At 48.4% G+C, this 25,958-nt stretch overlaps 1 long non-coding RNA gene across 1 annotated transcript; it reads right to left on the bottom strand.

Annotated features, from left to right (window-relative positions):
- Window positions 1–268: 268 nt before the first annotated feature.
- On the bottom strand, window positions 269–7,671 carry LOC141917745 (uncharacterized). The gene is made up of 3 exons (XR_012621429.1): window positions 7,628–7,671; window positions 4,685–4,780; window positions 269–458 (listed from the first exon to the last, which is right to left on the bottom strand). It is a non-coding gene; the product is annotated as an uncharacterized LOC141917745 (long non-coding RNA).
- Window positions 7,672–25,958: the final 18,287 nt, after the last annotated feature.

The raw sequence follows: 25,958 nt of genomic DNA, 5'->3' as shown, positions 1-25,958 counted from the left end.
GCCTTTGAGTGGGGTTAGTGGTGTTGCAAAGGACAAATCCTTAGTGCATTGGATGCTAAGTCGATGCCTCATCCCATGCCAGGTCAAAGCCAGCTAACCATTTCCCACCAGTCGTAGCCATGCCACAGAGTTAACGGAGAAAAAATGCAAAATCTCTCTCAAGAGGAATGTTGAGATTTCAAAATTCCATTCTGTCCTAAATAGTCTGAGGTTTTCACCAAACAAAGCATTTCATTTCAATGTATGTTATGTTGCTGTAGCAATAACATTTAAACAAAGTGTTTGGACTTTATTAGCACAGACCTTTTCAATAACTTCCCATAGAGTTTTCCTGTTAAAAGTTTCCACTTTGGGAAAATGATGCTGGGAGGTGGCGAAGGTCTGATGGGAGCAATCACCTCCACCACACGTTGTGTGGTCCTGGGCTTTCTTCAGACTCTGTGCCTCTTCTCCCAGCCCTGCCAGAGGGAAGTGCATTGGCATTTAACATCTGTCCCCACACATGTCATTCTTAGACATCCAAATACACGACATGAACATGTGGCCTCACAGCCAAGATGGGAAGGGAGCTGCACAGACCCTGCTGGTGCTGCTGATGACCCCACAGGAGTCACTAATGATGAAGCTGTGAGAAGAAACCAGATCCTGGAGCACATCAGTGCATTTGCAACTGGTTGAGATGTGGTGGATACAGCTGGCTGAGGAACTAGACTGCAATGAGTGTCTGCATGTGTGTGAGAGGTGGAGAAAGCAGTCCGTGAGATTCCCTGGCATCTAGGACCTGTGCAAAGTCCAAATGAGTGGTTAGGGAGACCATTTCTATGCTTCTGCAGGCAGCATCAAGCCTGGGTTTTACTTGAGGGATGCTTGGAGGAACCAGTGGGGTCCCCAGGCTTACCTGGTCCAAGAGACAAATCCCATCGGCTTTTTCTTCATGCATGCACCAGAGAGGAGTTCCTTCTGGCTGTTGTCCTATGCATGGAGATGGGGAACAAGCAGCTCTCTCTTAACTTTAAAAATAATAATAGTGAGCTCTGCAGGAGCCTGGGCTTTCTTGGCACACAGCCCCATGCTCCAGCATCAGAGCAACCCCCTGTGCAGGAGCCGGAGCCAGGGTGCCATGCACAGGTGGGTCATGAGTAGCATCAGCCTGACATGCCATGGTCAGGCTTCGGCTGAGCTGGAGGTTCCCCAGGTCCCGTGCGTTAACCACAGTCAAATTATCTGTCATTGGCATTTTTTTGTCCATGGGATAAAACCCAAAGAAATCCTGATCAGCATTTACTACTCCCTGCCTTGATAACATCTCCTGAATCCTAGTGGTTCTCCTATAGGTTTGACCTATCATGGGTAGGGAAGAAATCTCCTGTGTGCTGTCCAGCCATGCCCCAGAGCTGCAGATCTCCCTTACTGCAGGTGAGTCTGTCCCAAACAGGTCCCAGCACTGGTGCCAAGGGGACATTGTGTTTTAATGCATTGTAGAAGGGCCCATAGCAATGGGATGCATCCAGTCTCCTGGAGGTTCATCACCTCCAGCAGCCTTGCAGGACCATCTTCACCTACCATGTCCTCTCCAAACCCTCCTGGGAAATCAGGGACCATAGCTGGGACTTGGCCCTCCCAAAAACTCCCATCCCAGCCCTACAGAAACATCCAGGCATTTCTCCTTATCCATCGATCCCATGGACAGAGAATTGACACTACATCTCCCGGTAGTTAATGCCACCAGCATTCTGGGGCGAGAAGAGCACCCTTCAAGCTCAGAGATCAATTTTGAAATTACATTTTTTGATATTTTTAAATTTTGAGCTCCAAAAGAGCTCAAATTCACCTTTCAAAACAAGTCTGGAAGAGGCCAGATTTGGTAAATCAGCAGCTATGCAGCATGAGGGTGGGAGGAAAAACTGCATCAGGAGATGGGTTATCAAAAACCTGTCTGGTGGTAATTACACATGTCGTCTGATGAAAAACTGGTTTGAGGGCAAATGCTGTAAAATATTGCTCTGAGGAGAGAAAGATGACAAAGGTTGTGAAATCCAGTTCATGGACTGTTTTACAGGTAAGGTAACTTCTATCCCTAAGGGTGTATTTTACAACTCATGCGAGAAATCAAACCCCAGTTCACAGGTCTGCCCTGCTCTTCTTTTAAAGCACAAAAAATGCTGTGTATTTGTTAGAAAATAAGGTTTTGTGCTGTTTCCCTAAAGATAAATGCAGTCTTCTTTTTTCGGGATGATGAAGCATTTGGGAGAGGAATTGTGTTACGTGTGGAGACTGCAAGTGGTTCTTACAATCATTGCATGGACACATCCTCCTGTAGATATTATTTATATAAAATTGCATTTCTGTTGCCTCTGTGAGCACTTAAAAGCAGTGCTGTGGGGGCTCACCACTCTCCTGGGGGGGGATAAGCCCAAATAACCCATCTTTGCTGATTGGGTTCTGTTTTTCAGCCCAATTTACCTATTTTTTCCCCCATTTGCTCTCTGTCCTGTAACTTAAATTTCCCTTTTCTCCCTCTGTGTCTGTAGACAGGGCTCCTTCCCCTCTCCAGCTCTGTGCTGTCACGTTTGGCCACTTTGGCTCCCTTTCCACAGCTGAGGATGTCTCCTCCTTGGGGATAATAAGTTGTCCTTGTACCAGTCCCCACCTGCACTCACCTTTTTGGAGACAGGTGACCATCCCTGGTCCCTGCAGTTCCCATTTAGACCCCCAGCACCTTGCACAAGGGCTTTCTCTCTTTTTAACACTTTCTGCTGCTTGCAAACACTTTGCCTAGGGTGTGCTGGGTTTGCATCCCAAAATCCTACCAGCAATTGCCACCATCCGTGCGCATGTCACCCATGGAAATGCTGCAAGGAGGTTGCAGGAAGCCTCATATGGCCTGCTTCTCCCATTCCTCCATGCACAACCTATTGCCTCCCAGTTCCTCCCCTAAGTACCCTCTCTTCCACTTCACCTAATTGCCCCTGTGGCACTGGATCAAAGCGCTGCTCCTAAGGGAAGCAATGAAAAAAAAAAGAGAGGCCCTGAACAAAGGCAAGTCCAACAGCAGTCATCACATGGAGACCTGACCCAGCCCAGGGTGGTCCATGGCTGGACATGGTGGGGAACAACCAGCCCCATGGGATGGTGATACACCATGGTCACCTCCAGGAGATGCTTCCATGGGGTGACTGGGGCATGTGGCCTCGTGCTCGCTGTCCCACCTGGACATCGTAGCTGATGGGCAGGAGGTTTTGGGGTCACCCAGGGAAGCTGGAAGAGGGGTGAGGGTCAGGGCTGGCTTACACTCACGGCGCTCCACCACAGCCTATTTTCTGGTGGGAACTGTCGGGATAAAATTAGAAGTAGGTTGAACTTTATCTACGACTTGAACTGAGGCTGAACTCAGCCCTGGTTTGTTTCGGTCTTTCCAAGTTCAAAAGAGTTCATGGGAAGGGGGGGGGGGGGGCACTGGATTTTTTTTAACTTGCTTTTTCTGTAATTTTGCTGGAGTTTGACTGCCTCATCTGCTTGGAAAGGCTCTTCTCACAGTATTTCCAGTTCGAGATGGTGATGTGGTGGCTCAAATACTGCTACAGTCATTTATTTCATGTCAGATATTTGGGATTGGCATAGTGCAGGGCTGACCAAGCCTTCCCTGTGCCACCCTTAGCTTGGCCCTGGGTCTGGCCCAGCCCAGCCCAGGATGGGAAGGCAAAGGGGAAAACTGGAGTGGTTTTGGTGGGTACCACTGTACTGGGTCTGGCTGAGCTGGAATTGGTTTTCCCCTGTAGCAGCCCTCATGGTGCTGTGTTTTATGTTGGGAGCTGGCAGGGTGTTGATAGCACCCTGGTGTTGTGGCTACTGCTGAGTAGTGCTTACACAGCACCAAGGCTCTTTCCGACATTTCCCCCCCACAGTGGGACGGGGTGGGCAAGATCTTGGGAGGGGACACAACCAGGACAGCTGACCCGAACTGACCAAAGGGATATTCCAGACCATATGACGTCTGCTCAGTATAAAGCTGGGAGAAAGGAGGAAGGGGGTGGGGTCACCCTTGGTCCTCCGAGGCAACCACTACGCGTATTGGAGCCCTGCTTCCTGAGAAGGCCCGACATCGCCTGTTCATGGGAAGTAGAGAATAAATCTGTTTTCTTTTTTTGCTTCCGCGCGTGGACCTTTGCTTCGCTTTGCTTATATTAAAACTGCTGTTGTTTTACCCACAAGGGTTGTTTTTGGGTTTTTTTCCTATCTTATTTTCTTTCCCCTCTTTGCCCTGTTGAGAAAAAAAGGGGAAGGGGGGGGAAGTGATAGAGCGACTTGATGGGTACCTGGCATTTAGCCAAGGTCAAACCACCACAACCACGCTGTGCAGAAGGACCACAGTACTCCGCACTGGGGATGCTTCAAGGGCTTTTTGGCATAATTTTGTCCTGTGCCAACTAGCTGGGCCTCCAGGCAACCTTCTAGCATCGCCAAGGGGCTCATATGGACCTGCTGCTACTCCTAATTCTCAGTTTTCATGTGGCCACCCCATAGTGGAGATGAATTTGCTTTCCTGGATGCACGCCAAGGGACCTGGTAGCCAGAGCCGTGCTCCACGTCCCCGACCCTGGCCCCATGGGTTGTGCAAGCTGCTGGCATGCATGCAAAGGTGTGTGGATGGTGCAAAGAGCATGTACGGGGCTGTGCAACTCACTCGGGGGGTGACGGTCCCCTCTGGGCCATGGGAGCTGGTGCAAGCAGCAGCACAAGGATGTGCTCGTGAAGGCTTCACATCAGACCCCTAGTAGAGCTGTAAAGAGACAAATGGCACAGCATCACTCCTGGGTGAGTTGCATTTCCCAACAGGCTGATCATATCTTCCCAGAACAAATGGGAGGCTTTTACCGCCTGGTTATTTTACCTCCTAAATTTACTCAAGAGTTTGTAGAAACTTTATCAAAATGGACCTTCTAATTTTAACAAAGATGACTCCTAGATCACTGACAAATTTAGGGAATGCACAGGGCAGACTCATTTCCTGGAATAGGAGATACTGGAGAAGAAGTCCCTCCAGGCTGGCTCCTAACTATGACACATTTGATAGCCATTCAAGGACTACTGGGAAACATGTGTCATTTGTCTCTGTGAAGCTTCAGACAGAGTTTCATCATGAAGTCTGACTGCTCTGTGAAATAAAACCAGTTAACATCTACTAGTAGCGATATAACCTCTGGAGTTTACATAGGATGTGTCAAGGGTGATTTTATTTTTTTTTTCCCCAAGGTTTTATATAGGGGTGAAAAATGGCTTTATCCTTATTGCACCTTGTTTTCTTTCTTCCTCGCTGGATGACCTGTGTTGTCCCACGAAGGGTGGCACAGGATGTGGGTGTGCCCGAGCCGCCAGGACTGTCAATGAACTTTGGCACCTTAAACCATGGAAAACCCGAGGTGCTGGAGGGAGGGAAGGATAGGTGCCCTGCGTCTGGCAGATCAGATTGCCCCAGAGGACTTGCTCGGAGTCCCATGATGAGCCTGGAAGGGAGCCCAGACGGCAGGGCACAGCTGCACTTTCCACCCAGGGTGCTCAGTCGGGGTCTCCAGAGGACAACCAGTGGCCTCTGTCCCTTACTGTCACCCTTGTGTGTGCAAACCCCAATCCCACATCAGCCCAAGGTCTTGCCAGGGGGGTGATTTTCACCCCACCACGTGGGACAACCGATGCATGGGACAAGGGCACATGGCAGTGGGTTGCCCTGGTGCAAATCCCTCCTGTGTTTGCATCGCTGGTCCCAGGGGACCGTACCTGTGCTTGCTTACAAGGGGTGTTCACCACAGCTTGACCCACATCAATCACCCCATGGGCACCTGACCTTGCTGCCTTGGGGTGTTTTTTAGGACAAGTCTTGATCTCCAGCCATGACCCACTTTCCTGTGCTGCTTCTGGTGCACGAGCTGCCCTGTTCACTCCCGGTTCATGGCAGCTGCAGCTTTGGCCACCAGCACTGTCCATCCTCCCCAGCCTTGCAGGTTCATCCCAGGTCCTCAGGGTCTCTCACCACTTTGTTTCACCTCTGATATGTCAGATAGGATCTCAGCACCAGCTGTTTTGCAGGTAGATAAGGAATCCAATGCTGCAGAGGGTTTTTTTAATCTCACCCATCTCAGCTTCGCCATCCCTGTGAGCTGTTTCTAGGAGTGAGTCCTTGCCCAAGTGCTCCATCTCCAGGAAGTGCTGTTATCAGCTGCCCCCATCCGCTGCTCCATTTCAAACTCCTTGCCTCACTCCCAGGGTGCCAGTTTGCAATCCAATTTGTACTGGAAGCAGATAAGGCAGAGGAAGGAGATAAGGGCCAGCTGGCAGCCTGGCCACCCTGCTGCTGTCCCCCCCCCAACTCACAAGGGACAGCGCAGGGGGGCTCACAGGGACACCATCGGAGTGGTACTTGCAGCCCTGTGGCTGGTGGGTGGGCATGGTGTGGGGAGCCCAAGCTCCCCATCCCTTTAGGACAGCTGGGTGGCATCAGGACCAAAGCACTTGGGGTAGATTGGGGTGATGCATTCACCCTCCTTCTTGAGTGTGCGCACCCAAAACTGGTCATTCACAATAATATACAGGGAGAGGGTTCAAGTTCAGGCTGGACTAAGGGGAATTTTGCATCACTCAGTCCTTCATCCCTGTGCACCCTGCAGCATAAGGGTTTTCCTCCCTTTCCTTCCCAAAAGCTCCAGCACAACCTTACACCTCTTTTCCTAAGCACCCCCTTTGCATCCATCTCCTCCCCTCCTCTGCAATACCCAAAATGGCCAGATTAGTGAAAAAAAAATAGCTGGACATGATGGTTAGGGACCACCCATATAGTTTCCCAGCTGGTCAGTGACAGCTGACTGGTGAATGCCTTTAATTAAAACTAACTGGTTAATGGGAAGCTGAGCAAAGGTCTCACACTTGGTTCCCGACACAGGTGCCAATAGAAATTGTGCCAAGGGCTGAAGTGCTCAGTGTCATAACAGCCAGCCTCTGCCATGTCCCTTTGCCAGGCCACTAACATCACCGTGAAATCTTGTTCCCAAATACTAATGCCCTGATGCAGATTAACCTACAGGTTAACCCTCTGAGGTGGGACATCCCCATGAGCATTCCTCCATCCATGGACCCCTTTCGAAAAGGTTCTCTTGTCTCCAACCTGCAGTTTTGGTAGGAAATGTTTTTTTAAGACTGGGGCAAGTTATATTTTGACTGTCGTCCATTTGTGAACACAAAAACCCCCAGGAATTACCCAATACAGAACAGTTTCCCAAGACTGAGAAGCAGGAAGATGGAAGTAATAATTAATTGGCAGTGTCTGGTGGAGGCTTTGCTCACCTAAAACTAGGTCTAAGGGTCACTTCACAAAGGTACCTGGCATGAGGGAGGGAGAAAGAGGGGAAAAAAGAGGAGGAAGGTGAAGCAAGGAGTGACAAAGTGTGGTGGTTTAGCCCCTGCCGGGGTCTGAGACCACGTGGCCGCTGCCCCTCCCCCACAAAGGGAGTGAAATACAAAGCCCCGGGGCTGAGATAAGGAGAGGTTTAATACAACAGTGCAACAGCAACACAACAAACAACAACAATAGCAATAGCAGTAACAGTGATAACAATGAACAGAGCAAAATATGTACCGATACAGCAGTAAGGAGAGCGATGGCACAAAACACGATTCTCCCGTGCTCCCACGCTGCGGCGCCCGGAGGTGACGTCAGCATGGTATTGAATAACCCAGCTAGAGCTTCCCCCCCACTGCTGGGGAAACTTAACCCTATCCTAGCTAAACCAGGACACAAAGCTACCTGGATCCCACAAGGAAATTCATGCCTCCTCCCCAGCCCTCTACTCCCCACGCTCCCCCTCTGTTTCCCTAATTCCTGAGCATCTTCTCCCTCTCAAGTAATGGGCTCACAGGACATGACTAAGCATCTCAGAGACCCAAACTCCCCTGGGATCAGATGCCCCTTCACAGATCTAATGTATTTGCTCCGGAGAGCAGGACTTTGGGGTGTCTTTGGCACTGCTCTGCCCATCGTTAGCAGAGGTGTGTCTACTCCAGAATGATGTCTATTCCTTACCTCCTCCCACCTCTTTAAGCAATGGTGGAATTGAAACTGAGCCGCATAAATTTGGATTTGGGATCATCACCCTTGATGGAGCTGAAACCATTAAATGCTAGTGAAGATGCAGTTAGATATATTTTAGTGTGTATTTTAGTCTCAAATGGCCTGAATTAAAATCTGCAGGAGAGTAAATGGAGCTCTTTGACCAAAACCTCTGCAATGTGTGAAGACATCTCCACCAAAAACACATCTTTCAAGCAGAAAAAAAATGCAGTGCACGCACAACAATTTGCTGCTTTATTGTACAGATCCCAGGCCAGGTCTTCAACTGGAAAAAATATTTCTAGCTGCGTATGTTTGGGTAGGGCTGGACATTTTTATTTTAGCAGGGTGTCTGACGTCCTCCGTCTGAAACGGAAACCCGCTGTGCACTGATGGCTGTTGCTTATCTCACAAATCTGGGGACTTCACTCTGATTTTCCACAGGACCCTGCAAGTCGGGACTGGACCAGTCTGGGGTTCCCCAAAACCATGTAAACCTCAGAGGTACCACAAATTTCTGGTTCATGTTTCACACCTCTTTGGGAACAGGGTCCTCAAGCATGTCTGAGCAGTGGTTGGGAAGTCTGGGAACCGCTGAACTGATTCTCGTTAAACGCCCCCAAGCTCCCTATGGTCCTATTGCAATTTGGTGCTGAGAATAACTGCTCTTAACACACCCATCCCTCCCATAGAGAGCTGGCAGATGGCTGGACAACAGCTATTATATTCCATAATAATGAGAAGAACAGAGATATTATAATAAAAAGCATTTACCTGAATAAGTAGTGTCTAATGAATGCTAGATAATGATTTAGTAATAAAGGTGGTGAACTAGTAATAGAGGGAGTCTGGAGGAGAGTGTGTAAAGTGCTTAGAAAAATTAAAAGATATCCCAAAAAGGAAGCTTGAAGGACCTGGGGTTATTTAGTCTAGAGAAGAAAAAACAGAGAGGGGACATAGTAAATTGTAAAATATAGTTACTAAGAGAGAGAAAGGAAATATGATAATCACAGAGGAAGGGCAAAGAAGTCATGAGCTTAAACTACAGGAAGGAAGATGCAGCCTGGGTGACAGAGGGCAGTTTGCCAGCAGAGGAGATAATTAAGGCCTGGAAAACTTGCCTGAAAAAGTAGTAGAGTTGCATTTAAGATTTTTAAGAACAGGTTAGAAAAACACTAATCACAGATGGTTTAAGGATAGCTGAACTGCCCTTGGGTTTAGGGGTAGATTAGATGATTTTCAGTGCTCTCTTCCAGCCCCATTTTCTATTATTCAGTTTATTTTTCTTCCTTGATTGGGTTGCATTTTGAAATTTAAGGAAATGTCTCACTTCTTAGCATTTTTCTCCTTTGTCTGCAGACCTGTCTTCCTGCAGGGAAGACGTCTTCTCCTCCAGCAAGGCTAGCAAAGCTCCAAAGGACACACACCCTGCACACGCAGAGGTCCAAAAAACATAGAGCACAGGTTACTAACGGCAAACCCCAGGGATTTAGTAGACATTATTTCAGATATTTAAGGTCCAATGCTGAACAGATGGGAGCTTAGTTCCTAAAATGTCATCTTTCGGAGAGACGTACCCAGTACCAACCCTGAACATGGGAGATAAAGACTTGTTTCCACAAGATGTTATGTATCTGTTGATAGTGCAGGCTCTTGCATTCCTGCGACAGATAAAGACCAGCGTAAGCGCGATAAATCCTTCTGATGTTCCTCAAGCTTAAGCTCCAAGGACAGACAAAATGATAGTAAAATGGTGATGAAGAAAAAGAAGACAGGACTTTACATCTCAGAGCTTTTTATGGAGGAGGCATGTGGCATGGAGAAACACTCTGAATAAAGCTGGGTCTGGAGAGCCTCTACTTGGGAAGGTCCCAAAAATGAATGAGGTTTTAAGGAGGAGCTACAAGACAAGGGTGAGCAGGGAGCGGTTAGGAGGAATTTTAATTAACATCAGCATTTGCAATGTTATTTAATAAGGTCCAAAAACCATCTGAGAGCAATGAAAGCTGAAACCATCATTTTCAGAGAAAACAGAGGCAAATGTGGGGCTGGGGGAGCGGGGTTGGCTTCCCAGGGGATGAGGGGCACCTGAAGAAGTGGAAGCTCCTGGGGAGAGAAAAGCTCAGAGATGTGGTTTTGGGGGATTGCTGGGTCAAACAGCCCTGGGTGGAGGAAGGGCTGAGCACTCCTGGGATGGAAGATGCCCTGTGCATGCTGGCTCCTGTGGCTCTACATGGTGTAGAGGCAGCATCAGCCACCCAAGGTGGCATTTAGGGAGGTAGGAGACCAGTAGCATCAGAAACTGAGGCCCTTTTGGGACCCAGGCACCATCCAGCCAAGGTGCCAGGTGCATTGAGGGCCTGCTGTCTGGGTTAAGCATGCTGCAGAAGCAGTTGAGCCCCACATTTGCAAAGGGATGCCAATTCAGTCATGAAATGGAGGAAGCTGACCTTGGTGAAGGCAGGGTGGTGATAGATGGGCACTCAGATTTGTGGCACGAGGGTAGGGACAACCACAAGACTACAGCAGTGGTGCAGGGGGACAATGGCCACATACCACGCAAGTCCGTCACACCTCCCATAAGCAGCTTTTCCCCCCAGGACCCTGGCATGCATTTTGGCCCCACTGGAGAGGACACCATGGACCATGGTGGGGTTTGCCATCCTGAATAACCCTGATGGCATGCAGCGCGCCATCCTCAGCCATTCAGGCTCTCCCCATGCCTGAACTTGTCAATGAGGTTGTTCAGAGCAATGACATTACAGTTTCAATCACAGATTAATAAGAAGTGGGGTTTTTTAGCAAACTCTGAGGCATGCCTGAACTGGAAGGGCATTTCACCTCCCTGCTGCCTGGGAGCTGAGGGTGCCATACCCTCTTTGATGTCTCCTGGCATGGAGGTTTAACAAACACCAGCAGCGGCAGTGGCGGCAGCGGCACTAATGTACCTGCTGCAACTACCCTTCCCATGGTGTGTTCTCTTTCGGGAAGACAGGCAGCTTTCATGTCCAGCACTCAGTTGGGCAACAGGTGTATAAATAGACTGGGGAGAAGCCATCACCAGTCTCTAAAATAAAGAACTTCTGCTGGTGGAGGAAAGTCATCCCAGATACTGTCAAAGGCACAGGGGCTGATAACTGGGATGAAGGGGAAACTGAGGCAGAAGCACCTTGCCCAAGGTTGTTCAGAGCGTTTCTGTGATGTGACAAGCTTAGGGATGCATCCAAAAGGCTGCAGCAGTGGGAGGAACTGGCAGAGAGAGGCTACCATGGACCATGGACCACTGCGTAACCATGTGAGGAAAAGATCACGTCCATGGGACAGATACCAAAAGCCAAGCTTAAAGTCCAGCTTTTAGGGTTCTGGGGCAGTCCCTGAGATACAACCGCTTAAAGCAAAACCACAGAGGGGCAGAAATTTGTTTCTTCAGGAGATGATGGATATAAGGATATAAGGATCTATCCATATTCAGTGTGATTTCTTGTCTCTGTGTAAGGTCTCTCATTTTTCCTCCTCCCCTATCACTCAGACCAGTGCAGTTCACTTGGACCAGGTGAATCTCTCACATTATTCAGGTTAAGAGGTTTCAGTGCCTGATGGAGGAGATTTTGCATATCCCTGGGCATGTCAAGACTGGGGCTGTCCCCCAGCTACTCCCATCGGGTGTCTCAGGGCCCAGCTAAGCCCTGCCAACCCAACCATAAAAAAAAAAAAAAATCACCCAGATCTTCAGGCTGACTTAAAAGTCAGGATAGCTCCTAATAACCCTTTTCTTTTCTCACCCATCCAGCCTCTGAGTCTTCAGCCTGCACTTTTCAAATTTCTCCTGCAGTTAGAGAACTGGAGAGTTGTGTGTGCCTTCATGCCCACACAGCTGCTGAAGCTCTCAGATGCCTGTGAGCCTCTGGTAGACACCCAGGAGCCACCAAGCATAGCCCACAGGTAGGAACCCTGCACAGAGCTTTAAAAAGCAGCTGAGACTTTGGGGCAGAAACATATGACCAAGATCTGCTGCTCCCTGTGGTTTCCTGCTCTTCGTGTTGACCATCTCCACTTTCAGGCCCATTTTAGATATTCCTCAAATTCTGCCTTATCATGATCCTGTGCCCCTTATTGCTTCGGCTGAGGTTGTGTTACTGGACTGTCCATCTCCACTGGAAGGAGGTGAATGTGTTTGAAGCTTCTGAGCTCTGAACACCAAAATCACCCTGTCTCCATCTTCCTGGAGTTTCCCAAGCTATGAGCAGGTCTGTATCTGGAGATTGGTTTCCTGTAACAAAGCAGGTCCCTATCTGGAGATCTGTTTTCCTGCAACAAAAATACGCCCTAGGTGAGAAATTTGCCTCCTGAACTCAGCATGACCTCCAAGAGCTGAAAGGCTTTGGATTAGGAGCATCAGGGTTGACTGTGCTGAAAATCAATCCAACCCCAGAGCCATGCTGCCAAGAGTGATGATGCATCCCTGCAAAAGACCTCAAAAGTCCCAAGAAATGTTGTTTTTATAAGATACCCACTAAAACATCAGTGCCTGCTGGTGGTCCAGCCCAACAGCCTCTCTCAGACCAGAGGTCTCCAGGGGATGATCCCAACTGTGGGTTGAGGCCCCACTGTCCCTCCCTCCATGGGCAGCAGAAGGAGCTGGCAGGGCCTCCAACTAGTGATGCTGCTGCATGGGCTTAGTGCTCCACCAACTGCAAAAAAAAGTCCCCCAAAAAAACCCTAAAAAAAAGGCCTGAAGAGTTAAAAGTAACAATGAAAGTTTTACGAGTCCAGGCTCCAGATGTTGCAAGCAGAAAGATGAAAGCAATCCCCTCTGCCTGGTTTTGGAGGCACTAAGTCCTTAATAGCCCGTCCTGTGGCGGCAATGCCCTGCCTCCAGCCCCACTCGACTTTGTCTCCCCATTGGAAATGGTTTGGCTGGGAAGCCCACAGGTAACAAGTCGCTGCACGAGGCCTTTCTGTCCTACTGCTTGCTCTTCATCGATTATTAAAACCAGAAAATTCTCCAACCATGAAATTGATCCCAGCTTCCGCATGGTGTGCTGGGCTGGAAAAATCAACCCACAGGACCTGCACTTCCAGGAGAAGGAGTAAATACCACTTCCAGCGGGACATTTCGGGGTGCTGGGGCATCTCCAGGGGTTTTGTTTTGTTGGCACCAATGTTCCCCCTTGGCTCCCCCAGATACCTCGGTCAAGCACCCTGCTCTGCAGGATCCCACCACCCTCCCAGCTGCCCCAGCTCCTGTTAAGATCAAGAAGGTTGGTCAGCCTTCTTTCACCTCCATCAGGTTCTAGCAAATGCCTTGACACCTGGTTTCTGCTTTCTTTCACTGGACCCCTTTTACAATGGCTTTATTTTCTGTTTTCTTTCTTTTGCAAGCTCTCAGCCTTGGCTTGCCTTGCCAATGGGGGACAAAACTTGTTTTCTGACCTATTTTCCCCTGGAGGTTGGCTCTAAACTGAGCTAACAAGCTTCAGTAAGTGTGATACTGGGAGCCAGTTATGTCCCTTCACTGGCTGAATGATGGGACCCCAAGCCGTCCTACTGCTTTTTGCAGGGTGCCTTGTGCAAAACAGATAACTTTGGGGTTAGAATGTGATTTTTCCTAATTTTAAGCATATTCAGATTGGCATTCTTGTCTGGGCAGCTGTAGGGAACAACAGGGAACCCCCTCAGCTCTCATACAGCAACTCCCTAGAGGTCTCTGGTGGCCCAGCTCTAGCTCCAGATACGCACATGCCTCAGTATAACTTATATATTTCCTACAGGACAGAGGATATAAATACATCCATGGTAATGCCAGTCCAAAGTATTGCCACTACAGCAAAATTAATAGTTCATTGCAATATATGAGATCTTTTTTCCCTTTTTTCCATGAGTGTTGTAACCCTGGTAACCGACAGCACCCATATCATTGTCTGACTTGCGCTGCTTTGTTCCTTCCTGATATGAAGAAAGACTGCAAACACTTCACCACCACTGAAAGCTAATGAAACCAGCCAGATTTTACTCTCAGAGCTGCTCTAACATCCAGCAGGCCTCTACCTAACCCTGCACAGATACAAGACTGCAAGTGATAGAGCCAAGAGCTTTGAGCATCTGCCCACAACATTGGGCTCAACTGGGCTCAAAGGGGTGATACAGGGAAATGATCACCTGCTTTGCAACTTATTTACTGAAGTGCTAAGGCTTGGACAACAGGCCCAAGCCAGAGCTGACCTATAGATGAATCCTGTATATTTTATAACTGATAACCATTGTGCTAGTAGGTATTGTACTAAGTTATAACAACCCACTTATGCTGGTGTAAAAAGTGCTAAAGTGTTGAAGTAGTGAAGCCTGAACAACAGGCCCCAAGCTGAAGCTGCTTAGTATGTAGTCATTAACAAAGTATGTAAGCTCACTAGTGAAAGATACAGCTTAGACAGAATATAATCAGTAGTGAGGATGAAAGGCTGAGAGAATGTATCCAACTTCCCTTGTTTAGCCTTGTTCAAGGCTGAGAACCCAAGTGTTTGGCCTTGTTAGAAACTCCCTTGGTTCCCCCCCCGAGCCCTGGCCAAGCTTTGGGTGGAATCCAACAGGAGAATGAAACCAGATGTTTCTGCTCAAAACAAAGGTGCCAGCTATTCTGGCTTACTGATTTTTAGGTATATAAGGCTGGACCCGCTCACAGCGACTTTGGAAGCCTCACCTACGGGTGGACGCACCGCGTAGGATTTCCCACTTGCCGGGACAGGCTCTCCAAATCCTCGCTGTAACCGGGGCTGCCCAGCGACTGCGGGTCTGGATGATGGTAACGTATGCAAGTGGTGATGGATCTTTCTTAATCACTATTCTCTCTGTCATGTAGTAATGATTTGATGCATTACCCTGTATTTTCCTATTTGTTGCTTCAGGTGCATTATTCTGCCTTTTCTTACTGCATGTTTTCTGTATTACGCTGTTACATTATTTGTTTATCACTAGTGAAATACACCTAATCTTTTCACTCTGGTGTCTGAGTTTAATTGGTATCCTTAATCAGCAAAACATTTACTTATAGCAACTTATAGCAACTTATAATGATTTCTGAATATTGCTTAAGAATCCTGTTTGCCCTGACTGTTCTGTGGAAACTTACCAAGGACTACTGTGTTCAGCAAAAATAAGAGACATGTCCTTGGAAAGCAGATGGGTTCTAACAAGTTGAGTCTTTGTAGAGTATAGATAGCCATATATGGACAGTAGAAATTAGTATGCTAGTGCTTTTAGATAAGATAAAAGGAGTAAACCAGCTGGAACCACTCTTGTTGTTCAAGAAATTGGCTAAAAGAATCTGTGCATACTCCGAGGAGAAGTACAAGGTGAGAAAGACTGTGAGCCTTCCTCCAAAAGGCCCCCGAAGACGCCCCCCAGGAGGCAATGTGCAGGTGCAAAGAGAACATAAACTGCTGACACCAGCCTCTAGAACTAACCCAGCCTCACTCATGCATATGTATGTTTGTGTTATGTAATCCAATGAATATGTATATCCACACTCGATAAGTTTCTGGTAAAAAGTGCTGTTGGTGTGCAAGCTTTGTGGAGAAATCCCCTTGCACCCCGGCGCTGGAGTAAACATACCTGCTTTATAACTCTATTCGAGTTGTAGAGTCTGTTTCCGCAAATAAGGGGCTCAACACCTCTTGGCTGAAGGAGTTCAGAGCCCCCACCTCCTGATGGTGACTACAGACTGAGCTGTGGGTGGTTGGGTGGGTGGAGGGTGTAAGGGGACCACCTCTTGTTTCAGCTCAAATGGGTGTGCATTTACAGGAGAGAGTGCATAGGCTTCCCATCTTCTGCAATAAATATCTCACTATTGCATATTGGCACCAGGCACACGCCAGGGCTGGGACGGGGATGTCAACATCCCTTTGCACAGGGTGTCTTAATGACTGAGGTAGAGTCCTGCTCCTGCTCAGTCCTACTTTTCCTTGCTCACTGATCCAATGAGCATCTCAAAAGCCCAGCCACCAAAGGACCATAGCCCCAGACCAGATGGCAAAGCACAGGCTTTTTCTCACCACAGGGTCCTTCAAGGAGGATGAGTCATGGCACAGCTCCACCTGTCTCTGCTCCAGGACAGCTGCTAATTTGGGTCTTCTCCCTCCATCCAACCTTTTTTGTTTCTGAAAGTGGGACTGAATATAGCCTTAGATTTCCATCACATTTTCAGACTTGATTGACATTTTATCAAGGTTCAGGAGCTATTTGGTGTGCAACTGACAGCCAGACGGACATGTGAGCATTGGAGTCTCTTGGCTTTAAAAAACAGAGTGTTTACAAAAAAGAAAATTGTCAGGTTCATTACCAGGAGTAATTTGGTAGTTTATGATGTTGGTTCAGCCAGCATGATGAAGAAGAAATATCTCAGGCTTTTCCACTTGTGGTAGTTTGACCTTGGCTAAATGCCAGGTACCCACCAAGTCGCTCTATCACTTCCCCCCCTTTCCCCTTTTTTTCTCAACAGGGCAAAGAAGGGAAAGAAAATAAGATAGGAAAAAAAAAACAAACCCCAACCCTTGTGGGTAAAACAAAAGCAGTTTTAATATAAGCAAAGCGAAGCAAAGGTCCGCGCGCGGAAGCAAAAAAAAGAAAACAGATTTATTCTCTACTTCCCATGAACAGGCGATGTCGGGCCTTCTCAGGAAGCAGGGCTCCAATACACGTAGTGGTTGCCTCGGAGGACCAAGGGTGACCCCACCCCCTTCCTCCTTTCTCCCAGCTTTATACTGAGCAGACGTCATATGGTCTGGAATATCCCTTTGGTCAGTTCGGGTCAGCTGTCCTGGTTGTGTCCCCTCCCAAGATCTTGCCCACCCCGTCCCACTGTGGGGGGGAAATGTCAGAAAGAGCCTTGGTGCTGTGTAAGCACTACTCAGCAGTAGCCACAACACCAGGGTGCTATCAACACCCTGCCAGCTCCCAACATAAAACACAGCACCATGAGGGCTGCTACAGGGGAAAACCAATTCCGGCTCAGCCAGACCCGGTACAGTCTCCACCCCTTATTCCATACCATTTACGTCATGCCCAGGTCCCACATAACACTCATTTATCCATTCCGTAAGCTTTCTTCACTCCTCCAGATGTTCGGTGACTTGGCTCCCATCTGTCAAGATGGATGTTCAGGACAGGAGCAGTATGTTTGACTGTTGGACTCCAGCACCGGCTAGGTTTGGGTCATCATCGCACGTATCTGGTTCACTCTTCGTCGTTCCTACTTCCTCCATCACTTCCTGCAACATACAACTCAGCTCACAGATTATTTCCCCCCCAAGGTTAAATCTCCTTGAGGCACACACTGAGTAGCCCCATTCTCCCGCATTACCCACCAAGTACATCCAGGTCCCTGAGCAAAAACAATCCCTCGAGTGGGCTTGCCTTTTCCCAAGGGAGGAGCAATCCACACTGCCTTCCCCAGCCATTTCCCTGTGTGTACTACAGGGACCTTATCTCCTCCCACAGTATGAAGGGGTTTGGTTTGGGCAGGACCAGGACGGTTAACAGATCCTCTGGTGTTAATTAGCCAAGTGGCTTCTGCTAAATTTATATCCCAGTGCTTCCATCCCCCATTGTCCAATGCTCTCAACATAGTCTTCAACAGTCCATTGTATCTTTCAATCTTTCCAGACGCTTGTGGGTAATAAGGGATGTGATACACCCACTCAATGCCGTGTTTCTTTGCCCAGGAGTTTATGAGATAATTTCGAAAATGGGTCCCGTTGTCTGATTCGATTCTTTCAGGAGTACCATGTCGCCATAAAATTTGCCTTTCAAGACCTAAGATGGTATTTCGGGCAGTGGCATGATTTACAGGGTACGTCTCAAGCCAACCAGTAGTTGCTTCCACCATAGTGAGTATGTAGCGCTTGCCTTGGCGTGTTCGTGGCAGTGGTCCAATATAGTCAATTTGCCAGGCCTCACCATATCGAAAACTCAGCCATCGCCCTCTGTTCCAGGGAGACTTTACTCGTGTGGCTCGCTTGATTGCAGCACATGTTTCGCATTCATGAGTGACCTGTGAGATGGCCTCCATGGTCAGGTCCACCCCTCGATCACGAGCCCATCTGTACGTTGCATCTCTCCCGAGATGCCCGGATGTTTCATGGGCCCATCGAGCTACAAATAGCTCACCCTTGCGCTCCCAGTCCAGGTCCAGCTGAGCTACTTCAATTTTGGCAGCCTTGTCTACTTGCTCATTGTTTTGATGTTCTTCGGTGGCGCAGCTTTTGGGCACGTGGGCATCTACATGACGTACCTTTAGAGCCACGTTTTCCACTCGGGCAGCGATGTCCTGCCACAATGCAGCAGCCCAGATGGGTTTACCTCTGCGCTGCCAATTGGTCTTCTTCCACTCCTGTAGCCACCCCCACAGGGCGTTAGCCACCATCCAGGAGTCAGTGTAGAGACACAGTACTGGCCACTTTTCTCGTTCAGCAATCTTCAGGGCTAGTTGGATCGCTTTTACTTCTGCAAACTGACTTGACTCGCCCTCTCCTTCAGTGGCCTCAACGACTTGTCTTGTGGGACTCCACACAGCAGCTTTCCACTTTTGATGGTTTCCTACCACACGACAGGATCCATCAGTAAACAGAGCATACCGCCTTTCATCTTCTGGTAACTCGTTATATGGCAGTGCCTCTTGGGCACGAGCCACCTCCTCAGGCAGTGCTCCAAAATCTCTACCTTCTGGCCAGTCCATGAGCTCTTCCAGGATCCCTGGACGGTTGGGTTTTCCCAGTCGAGCTCGTTGCGTGATTAACGCTACCCATTTACTCCAGGTAGCACTGGTTGCATGGTGTGTAGAAGGGATGTTTCCTTTGAACATCCAATGTAGTACAGGCAATCGCGGTGCCAAGAGGAGCTGTGCTTCTGTACCAACAACTTCGGAAGTGGCTCAAATCCCCTCATATGCTGCCATTATCTCCTTTTCAGTTGGAGTGTAGTGGGCTTCTGATCCTCCATATCCCCAGCTCCAAAATCCTAATGGTCGACCCCGAGTTTCACCTGGTATCTTCTGCCAGAGGCTCCATGTGAGGCCATGCTCCCCAGTTGCTGTGTAAAGTACATTTTGCACAGCTGGTCCTGTCCGAACAGGCCCAAGAGCTACCGCCCGAGCTATCTCCTGTTTGATGTGCTCAAAGGCTTGTTGTTGCTCAAGACCCCACTCAAAATTGTTCTTCTTTCGGGTTACTTGATAGAGAGGGCTCACCAGCTGACTGTAACCTGGAATGTGCATCCTCCAAAATCCCACAAGTCCTAAGAAAGCTTGTGTTTCCTTCTTGTTGGTCGGTGGAGACATAGCTGCTATCTTGTTGACAACCTCCATAGGCACATGATGGTGTCCATCTTGCCATTTTATTCCCAAGAACTGAATCTCCTGTGCTGGTCCCTTGACCTTGCTTTTCTTTATGGCAAACCCAGCTCTCAGAAGAATCTCAATTACTTTTTGTCCTTTCTTGAACACTTCTTCTGCCTTGTTGCCCCACACAATGATGTCATCGATGTACTGTAGATGTTCAGGGGCATCACCCTTTTCCAGTGCAGTTTGAATTAGTCCATGACAAATAGTGGGGCTGTGCTTCCACCCCTGGGGCAGGCGATTCCGGGTATATTGGACACCCCTCCACGTGAAAGCAAACTGTGGCCTGCACTCTTCTGCCAAAGGAATTGAAAAGAATGCATTGGCGATGTCGATTGTGGCGTACCACTTGGCTGCCTTTGACTCCAGTTCATATTGGAGCTCTAACATATCTGGTACAGCAGCACTCAGTGGTGGCGTCACTTCGTTCAGGCCACGATATTCTACTGTCAACCTCCACCCTCCGTCAGACTTTCACACCGGCCATATTGGGCTATTAAAAGGCGAATGTGTCTTACTGATGACACCTTGGCTCTCCAGTTGACGGATCAGTTCTTGGATGGGAGCCAGAGAGTCTCGGTTCGTGCGATACTGCCGTCGGTGCACGGTCCTCGTAGCAATTGGCACCTGTTGTTCTTTAACTCGCAACAGTCCTACAACAAAAGGATCTTCTGAGAGGCCAGGCAGATTAGACAACTGATTGACCTTCTCTGTGTTCACACTGGCCACACCAAAAGCCCATTGGTATCCTTTTGGGTCTTTGAAATACCCCCTCTTGAGGTAGTCAATGCCCAAGATACAAGGGGCTTCTGGGCCAGTTACAATGGGATGTTTTTCCCACTTGTCCCCAGTCAAGCTAACCTCGGCCTCCAGTACTGACAGTTCTTGACATCCGCCTGTCACTCCTGAGATCCAGATAGGTTCTGCCCCTCTATAACTTGATGGCATTAATGTACACTGTGTCCCGGTATCGATTAAAGCCTGGTACTTCTGTGGATTTGTTGTGCCAGGCCATCGAATCCACACTGTCCAATACACCCGATCATCCCTTTCCTCCTCCTGGCTGGAGGCAGGGGCCCTCTATTCCCGTTCTTGGTCAGAGTATTCACTGTCTGACCCTTGCCGTGCCAGGCCGGAGATTCCTTCATCAGGGTCAAGGGAGTTGATCTTAGTCTTCCTGTATCTGGGAGATCGCCGATTACTTTCTTGTGGTTTCACACCAGCTACATTAACAACCTTCTTGGATGTCTTCTTCTTGGCAGGGGTCTTTCCTCGCAATTCCTGTACACGAGCTTCCAACTTAAAGGTGAGTTGACCATCCCACTTCCTCATGTCCTCCCCCTGGTCACGCAGGAAGAACCAAAGTTCGCCACGTGTCATGCGCCTGGGGTTCCCTTTCCCTCTGACTGGGGTGGAAGAGAACTGATTTCTTGGGGTGCTCCTGACATCTAAGGCACTCGCCCGTAGAGATGAGGAGGTTCCAAGACTCTCTTCAAAGTTCTGAAGCCAGGAAGAGACTGCCTCCACAGTTGGCGTACATCTTAGTCCTTCTCCCACATCCATTTCTGGGTAGTACATCGCAGCCAAGCCAGCAGAATACGAGGATGGTGCACCTTTAATCACCTTCCTCCACATGGCCCGTGTGCACAGGACATCCTCTGGATTTTTAGGGGCTTCATCATTATCTGGATCACTATAGATGACTTCCAGCACTGCTAATTCTCTCAGGTACTGGACACCTTCATCTGCAGTAGTCCACCTCCCTGGGGAGTTGTCCGTAAGATCTTCCTTGAAAGGATATCTTGCTTTAACACTTGAAAGGAGCCGTCTCCACAGACTGCAAATTCCTGTTTCTTTTCCAATTCCCCTTTCAATTCCTCGATTTCTAGCAAGGGAACCCAGCTGTTGGGCTTCCTTACCTTCCAGCTGCTGAGCATCAGCCCCATTATCGCAGCATCGAAGCAGCCAGGCAGCAATCCGCTCACCCGGCTGGCGGCTATAGTCTTTCCGCAGATCTCGCAGTTCTGATGATGTCAGGGACCGGGTAGTTTCTGCCTCCTGTTTGAGTTCTGTTATTCCCTCTTCTGACCCCTTTGCTGAAGGACCCGCTTCTTCCTCTTCTTTCTCGTCCCTTATTAATCAAGGGTATAGGCCTGTTGTTCTCCTTGTCCACTGTTTCTTTTTTACTACTGGGGCAATCTCTGCTGTTGTTGTTATTGTTTGAGTTCCCATCTCCACCACAGTCCTTTGAGAGCACTGAACTGCAGCTCGATAAGCACAGGCCAGGCCCCAGTACAGCGCTAGGAGTTGCTGATTTTCATCGGGATAGACAAGGCACCCTTCTATCAGGTGTTGTGTCAGTTTTGTGGGGTTGCTTGCCTGTTCAGGGGTAAGATCCCAGGCTACAGGAGGTGATAACCGTCCTAGGAATCTGCCCAAATCCTTCCACTCCCCCTGCCACCCAGGGACAGGCCGCCTCAGGGCACATTTTGGCATTCTCTCACCCAAAATTTGCCTTCTCTTACACCAAAAACATACCAAGCTCCACACAACCCACAATAGGCGAATAGCATTAATGAACAGTATCAAAGAGCTAACATAAGGATTAATAAGTACCTCAGGAGCCTGCAGAATAAAACCACTCATGATGTTCCCAATTTCTTCCAGCATGTTCCCGAGCTTAGCAAAATAAAGATAAGCAGAGCAATAAACAAATCCGTGACTAGCACAAGAGCTTGTCGCTTACTAACTGCTATAGCTATAGCACAATTAATATAAAACTGCCGTTGTCCCGCCCCACGTTGGGTGCTGAAAAAGACTGTGGTGGTTTGACCTTGGCTAAATGCCAGGTACCCACCAAGTCGCTCTATCTCTTCCCCCCCCTTCCCCTTTTTTTTCTCAACAGGGCAAAGAGGAGAAAGAAAATAAGATAGGAAAAAAACCCAAAAACAACCCTTGTGGGTAAAACAACAGCAGTTTTAATATAAGCAAAGCGAAGCAAAGGTCCGTGCGCGGAAGCAAAAAAAAAGAAAACAGATTTATTCTCTACTTCCCATGAACAGGTGATGTCGGGCCTTCTCAGGAAGCAGGGCTCCAATACGCGTAGTGGTTGCCTCGGAGGACCAAGGGTGACCCCACCCCCTTCCTCCTTTCTCCCAGCTTTATACTGAGCAGACGTCATATGGTCTGGAATATCCCTTTGGTCAGTTCGGGTCAGCTGTCCTGGTTGTGTCCCCTCCCAAGATCTTGCCCACCCCGTCCCACTGTGGGGGGGAAATGTCAGAAAGAGCCTTGGTGCTGTGTAAGCACTACTCAGCAGTAGCCACAACACCAGGGTGCTATCAACACCCTGCCAGCTCCCAACATAAAACACAGCACCATGAGGGCTTCTATAGGGGAAAACCAATTCCGGCTCAGCCAGACCCAGTACACCACCGAAGCTGATGACAGGGATCTTGGCTGGGAAACGTGACACAACAGTGACTTCCCTGTTAACCACCTGACCTGCCTGAGCCTCTCAAGTGTTTCAGTTTTTGTTTCTTTTCATCTTTAAGCCACCCAAAAATTTGTACAATGACTCACTAGAGCGCCCAGGGATGTCCCTCTGGCTCTGCTGTGCAAATGTGCAAAGGCTGGGCAGGGACATCCTCCTGTCAAAGCTTGGTGGCAAAGTAGGGTCATGGGGGATAGAGCTCTCCAACCATGGGCTGGGGGTTCAGGTGCAAACCTGGCCTTGCTGTCATCCCTAGCACAACACCTCTCATTGCCGGCTGAGCATAGGCTGCTTGTAGTAAGGTCTTTCTCTTTATAATGCCTGGCCCAAAAAGGCTCTGGACCCCATGTGAGTCCATACTACTGTACAAATAAATGGCACAGGAGAAGCTCCATCCATCACTTCTTGCTGTGAACATTTCTCTGAATCAGTTGTCCCAGCCCACGTTCATCTCCTCCCTTAAAAAAAGAGATGTATCTACACATTGACATCTTGTCTCCAACCATGTGCCCAGTAAACCAGGATGTATTTTTAAACACATGTACACAACACAAAGTAAATGCCGTTTCCACGTATTGGTGGTTTTTATTAAATCATCTTAAGCCAGTTCTTCACCACTTTGCCTCCAGAAGCCCTTGCAGACCGGGACGTGCATATATATACGTAGACCCAACTGAGCTACCATTTGCAGACTGAGATAAGCTCCACTGGGGCAACTTTACACCAGTAAATGGTGAGAGCAAAGTACAACTAGCATAAAGCAAATACTTTTCCAAGGTCTCACTCTTTGAATTGTCTGGAGCCACCAACCCATAACCACCACATCATCCTGAGGGCTGCTTGGACAGAAGAGTCCATTCACCTGATGGGCTTTCAAACAACCTGCAAGACAAGAGACCACAGATGCCTTGGGGAGGATAGAGAATGAGTCAGATGCTGAGCATCACCTAAGTGAGACTGGGATCATGGCTCTGCACTATGATCCCAGTGGAAATCCATTTGCAAATGGTTTCCCCACATGGAAAAGCGTGATCTCAAGATGGTGGAGTTTTACCTCCTTCCCTCTCAGTACATCAGCTATTATAGACACCATCTTTTATCAGCAATTGACACTTTGAGCATATTTCACATACAATTTAGCAACAAAAACTTACATTGTTTGACCCTTCTTTACTGCACTCCTCAATTACTGCTCAGCAACATTGGGAAAAAAAGGCTCAACCGTGCTGTAATTTACTGTGTTGCAGTATATTATTAGAATATTTAGTGCTGATTATGCTGGAGCCCTGGTCCAAAGCAAGAGTACAGTTAACTAGAACAGACTGATTTCAGACATCCCAAATTTCCAGATAAATCCTTTTGTAAGGGAGAGGAGGGAGACATGTCCCACCGTCCACTGGGAAATCAGGACTTCAGACTGTCTCAACCAGCTAATGTCTGAGCCTCCTAAGTGAATGAGATTTCTGTAAGGTGATTTCCAAGGAGGGAAGAGTGGAAACCACAGCTAAGCCGTACAAAACATGATGATATGTGATGTCCCAGGGCCACCACTGCTCTGTTGAAAGATGTCCATGGATGCCCATGGAGCTGGGGTGCTCGTACTTGGGGAGGTGCCTGAATTTAGGTGCTGTGAGAATGGAGCAAGAAGAATATCATGTTGCTGGCCAGGAGTGACCTGGAGGCTGGACATCAACATTTTCATTTGGGAAGGAGCTAGCTCTGCCCTCACCCACAGCTCCTCCGCCCAAGGGCAGGTCGAGGCTGTGGTTCTGCCGCTTAATCCAGGCATTACTGGATCATCCCAATTCGACCAGATCAAGAGCAGCTGCATAACTGCATTTCTGACAAATTATCTCCAGCACTCAGGGTTTATGTAAGTACATGTGTTTAAGCCTAGTTTTTTGCCAGCTACAGAGGGACTCCTGTAAAGTGAGAGTGGTACAACCAGATGATGTCTCCATCCGGGCAGGACAATGCCAGCAGGACCATTTCTGACCAGGTTTATTCCAGGTCAGAACTTTGCTTTATGTGGCTGCAGCTTTTCTGAGCCCTAAAGATGGATTTACAGCATCAGCAAACCCCAGCCAAGGGGAAATACTTTCTCGCTTTAATCTCCAATCTCCGTTTTAACCTTCAAACTACTTCCCACCCTGCATCTACCAGCTGAACAAGCTCTGGGTGAATGGGGACACATGAGTTGGTTCATAGCATCCTTCTGTCATGTTCTTTTTCCTTTTCTTCTTCTTTTTTTTTTTTTTTGCATTGAATGAGGGCTAAAATTACCTCAGCAGGAGGTGAAGACTGGAAAATTTTAGCTAAAGCTGCCGTAGTATTGAAAAGCCATAGTTCTGATGATTATTTCCCAGCTTTCTTACTGTGAACAGCATCACCTGATCTTTTATTTTGACAGATGAATGCAGGTAAAAATCACATAAAATAAAGTCTAAAGCCCAGCTAGAAATTAATCTGGCTTCAGCAGACAAAGATAACAAGAAATGTCTCTATAAGTACTTCAACAGCAAAAGAAAGACCAGGGAGAGCCTCCATCCCCTGCTAGACGCAGGAGGAAACATGGTAACAAGTGATGAGGAGAAGGCTGAGGTCCTTAATGCAGGCTGTCCCCAGGTGCTGTAAGAGAAGCCAGCGGCAAAGAAGACCACCCTGGCTAAACAGGGAGCTTTGGCTGCAACTCAGGGAGAAAAGGAGAGTTTACAGCCTTTGGAAGAAGGGGCTAGCCACTCACAATGATTACAAAAATGCTGTGAGGCTATGCAGGGTGGAAATCAGTAGGTCTAAAGTCCAGCTAGAAATTAATCTGGCTTCAGCAATCAAGGATAACAAGAAATGTTTCCATAAGTATGTCAACAGCAAAAGAAAGACCAGGGAGAGCCTCCATCCCCTGCTAGACGCAGGAGGAAAAGTGGTAACAAGTGATGAGGAGAAGGCTGAGGTCCTTAATGCCTTCTTTGCCTCAGTCT

Source organism: Strix aluco, chromosome W, assembly GCF_031877795.1.
Source record: "Strix aluco isolate bStrAlu1 chromosome W, bStrAlu1.hap1, whole genome shotgun sequence".
Lineage (NCBI taxonomy): Eukaryota > Metazoa > Chordata > Aves > Strigiformes > Strigidae > Strix > Strix aluco.
The sequence above is the reverse complement of the archived record's forward strand: the minus strand, read 5'-3'. Positions and strand labels throughout refer to the sequence as shown.